This window comes from Monopterus albus, unplaced genomic scaffold (genome assembly GCF_001952655.1).
Source record: "Monopterus albus unplaced genomic scaffold, M_albus_1.0 scaffold134.1, whole genome shotgun sequence".
Lineage (NCBI taxonomy): Eukaryota > Metazoa > Chordata > Actinopteri > Synbranchiformes > Synbranchidae > Monopterus > Monopterus albus.
In genome coordinates, this window is record NW_018128014.1 from 1,925,387 (window position 1) to 1,929,559 (window position 4,173).

The following is a 4,173-nucleotide window of genomic DNA, read 5'->3' on the forward strand; positions in this document are numbered from 1 at the left end:
GGGATGCACCCCAGCTGTGTGCATCGACAAACCAGTTGCTAATTACTGGAATGCAACACAGCTGAGGTGCAGAGCCCACATGATAGAGAGAGCAGAGGAGAGAAAGACGGAGGAGACAATGACAATTTACAGCTTTTATCCCATTTATGTATTTTACAAATTGCTCAATTACCTTGTTCTTAAATAAATAAATATTAATATCCACATATAGTAAGTCTTTCATACGGTAGCTAGAAGCATTGTAATGTGACTACCTTTACGAGCACATAAAAATAATGGTTGGTGTGTTAACATTCACACAGAGACACTACTCAAACCTAGGGACCATCATCTGAGGATTTAGCTGATGGCTTTATGTGTTAGTGAATACTTCTGGATGTATCAACACTTTTCCTGAATAAATATGCTTTTTCCTTTTTTTTTGTTTAATCTATCTCTTTGTCATCTCCATTTCAAAGTATAAGGACACATATCTATTTTAAGATTTGAGGTTGATCAACTAAAAGTGTATGGATAGCATATCAGTGCTTTAATTTGTTGTAGTCTCATCAGACTTGTTTGTATGACAAAATTGTTATGAATAATTTATCAGATGTCAGCTTAATCCCCATTTATACTTCCTGAATGACAAAAGCATACAGGAAGCATGTCAGCATTGCATCTATTTAGCTGTGGTGCAGAAAGCTGAGGCAGAATCAGTGAGTTTGTAGTATAAAAATAAAAGGCTGAGTTTTTATATCTGCTGAATGCAAGCTATAAGGTTATGGAATTTTGAACATTTTGGTGTCACAATAAGATGCTAATCATATTATAGACACTGTGAAGAACAGGGAGCCTTTGCTCTGATGAAGCCATACAGTATGTGTTCATAGAAAAACCAAGACAAGTGCCACACAGGTAAAGTAAAACACATGACATAACACTTGTTTTCATGCTATAGTAGATATGCAAATGAATCTAGTATACTCTTCATTAGTTAAGTTCATTGGCTGATCAAATTAGCAGAATTTTCATAGTTTAATATGTTTCCTTATCTAGTAAAAAGCTACTTTAAATGCCAACAAATTCCCTGTTGTTCTCAGTATTATGTTTATCCTCTTCCGTTCCCAGGTGTTTTAACAACCTAAAAACAGCTGTGCATATACAGTAAGACATGCACAGAGAACTGTTTAAATAAGTGTGTGTGTGTGTGTTTGTGTAATCATCAGTTTGCTTTTCTTTGGCCTCATTTTCATATAAAGCATGTAAAATTTCTCTTTAACAGAGGTGTAACCTCACATTATCTTTGAGAGAGTAGTGCAGTGCTCCAAAGATGACCCCAAGTCAACTAACAGGCTATTATAATAATAATATACTTGAAACAATACTTACGTCATTTATCATAAGAAATCTGGAAACTTTTAATTAATATAATAATTTATCTAAAAAAAAAACAAAGCAACACTAGCCAATGCATCATATAGAGCTGTGTTTCAATAATATCTGTAAATATAGATAGAAGAGAGTGTGTGTACCAGGAATAAGAACAGTTGTGACTGGACAGGTCTGCATTGTGGTATATCAACAGAAAGTACACTATGTTTCTATGGACTCATTAGGGAGGTTTCCATTCACAAATATCACAAATGAAGTTTGAGAAAATTGGAAAGAAAACGCTAATTAATGCTTGTTTCTGTCCACTGCTGTTACTGTATGTGAATATCAGGAGTTGATAAACAGCTCGTGGCGCCACAGAAGAAAAAATAAATGATGTAATTAAAGGAGATCCAGTCAAACCTCAAACAATGAAAACAATGTAGAAAGCATTATATAAATATAACATTTGTGTGTTTCATGTATTAATTTGAGAAACACTGCAGTGTCCTCATCACCCCACAGAGAACTGCTGTTTCTCACATCTACAATGGAGGGAACAATTCAGTGGATGTTTAAGTCATATGCTTCAGGTGTCTGTGCAGATTCTCAGTCATCCAAGTCATAGTAAACTGAAAAAACCTTAGAAAAAATCAACTGGACTAGATTTCTAGATCAAAGACGTTTCACCTCTCATCCAAGAGGCTTCATCAGTTCTGACTGACTGGTGTTGAGTCAAAGATATTTATCCCCCTCGGTGTGGTTTCAGTCCTTAGAAGGCCAACAATGTCCCTTAACAACTGAGTCGTTACAGCCCAGTATCGGTGAGAGTCGCTACCTGTCTTTGAACCCTCCCCTGTCAACTGACACCTATTGTCCTGGTGGGCATGTTTGGGCAGAGATCTCAAAACAGGATTGTAGATGTAAGACAAGTTGTGTCTTAGTCCACCACCCCTATTTAGTGAGGGGTGTTTTATTTTTACAAAAATAGCTTCCTTAACTCCTCTCTCAAACCAGCGATGTTCTCTGGAGAGGATCTGGACTTCACTGTCCTCAAAAGAATGTCCTTTGTCCTTCAGGTGGAGGTGGACTGCTGACTCTGGTCCACTGGAGTTGGCCCTCCTGTGTTGGGCCATGTGTTTGTGAAGCGGCTGCTTAGTTTCACCAATGTACAAGTCATTACACTCCTGACTACACTTAATTGCATACACCACATCACTCCATTTATGTCTGGGTGTTTTGTCTTTCGGGTGGACCAGTCTTTGCCACAGGGTGTTCCCTGGCTTAAAGTTGACTGGGATATTGTGGTTGCAAAATATCCTTTTTAACTTCTCTGATATTGTGGTTGCGGAATATCCTTTTTAACTTCTCTGATAAACCAGCCACATAAGGGATGACAGTGTTATCCCTTCTTGTTTCTGGTTTCTAACTGTTGGTGTTGGACCTCTTCCTTGCTTTGGTGAAGGCCCACTTAGGGTATCCACAAGCCTTAAGGGAGTTCTGGATGTGTAATTTTTCCTTCTTGGCCCCTTCTGCAGTTGTGGGCACTTCCTCTGCCCTGTGATTTAAAGTTCTGATGATTGTCCAGTTGATTTTTTCTAAGGTTTTTTCAGTATGCTTCAGGTGTGTCACGATTTATTCTCTAAGTCGGTTTACATTTTATCATTACACCAACTTTTCAGCCAAGTGTGAAAACTTCTTTACAGCATTTTATTTATTTAGTGTACCAACTCAGAAATTAAAAACATACCTAAGAACAGGTGGATCAAACCCACTGACTTCCAGTAAACTACAGGCTACAACTGTGTTCCATTTCTAACCCATATTTGGAAATGTATGTGGCAATAGGCATAACAATCCATTTAGTTTTTATTACATTACTAATTTTAGGATATTAAAGTGTTAACATATAGCAAACTTACATAATAGATGATTTAAAAAACATTTCAAAGCATAAACTATTATAATAGCCTAATTATGAACACATAAATGTAATTTTGGTTTATGGTTTTCATAAACCCAGCAATAAATGTGTGAGGGTTTATGCTGTGTGTGGAGCAGTACCACTCAGCATGCACCTTCTCTATTTTGTTTTCCAAAGCCATCTTGGGAAATGGGGTAGGGGTTTGGGGAAACTAAATGAGTGGTTAAAAATAGACTAACTAGGCTAATTATGGGGATGATAACCAGCAGACAACAGAGCTAAATATGGAGCTAACTATACTGTGCAATAGCTCTTTCTATCTGCCTGTCTGGAGAGTAACCTAACAGGCTGTTTAAATATCTCAGTCCTTATCAAGTGTATACAATTCATAACAGTCACACAAAAGGTAGCCATGCTCCTACATAGCCAACAACATTAGGCTAAGTTACAGGGCTAATTGGCAAACACTAGCCTAGTAATCTACCTCACAGTCAAACAAGCTCTGCTGTGTCTCTGTCTTCTGTTAGGTTATTTCTTAGTTAGATAGATATTCAGAGATCTGTTGTATTAGAAGATGTTAGTGTAGCCAGGATGTCTTCCTCAGGCTGTTAAATGCTCAGTTTATTCTGATGAGTTCTGCAAGACTGAAGCTAGGCCAAGGTTAGTTAAAGCAGAGAAAGGCTGCAGTCAGAGATAAATGTTATTATGACGGTGTTAGGTAATTTCTTAGTTAGATAGATAATGATTAGAGATCTGTTGTATTAGAAGATGTTAGTGTAGCCAGGATGTCTTCCTCAGGGTGTTAAATGCAAGGTTAGTTAAAGCAGAGAAAGGCTGCAGTCAGGGACAAATGTTATTATGACGGTAAAAGTAACCATAATATTTGTCTTAATGTG

The 4,173-nt window shown here is 37.3% G+C and overlaps 1 protein-coding gene across 1 annotated transcript in view; it reads right to left on the reverse strand.

Moving 5' to 3' along the window:
* LOC109967684 (opioid-binding protein/cell adhesion molecule homolog) overlaps positions 1-4,173 on the reverse strand; it is a 47,831-nt gene that overhangs the window by 40,616 nt on the left and 3,042 nt on the right. The window lies entirely within an intron of this gene.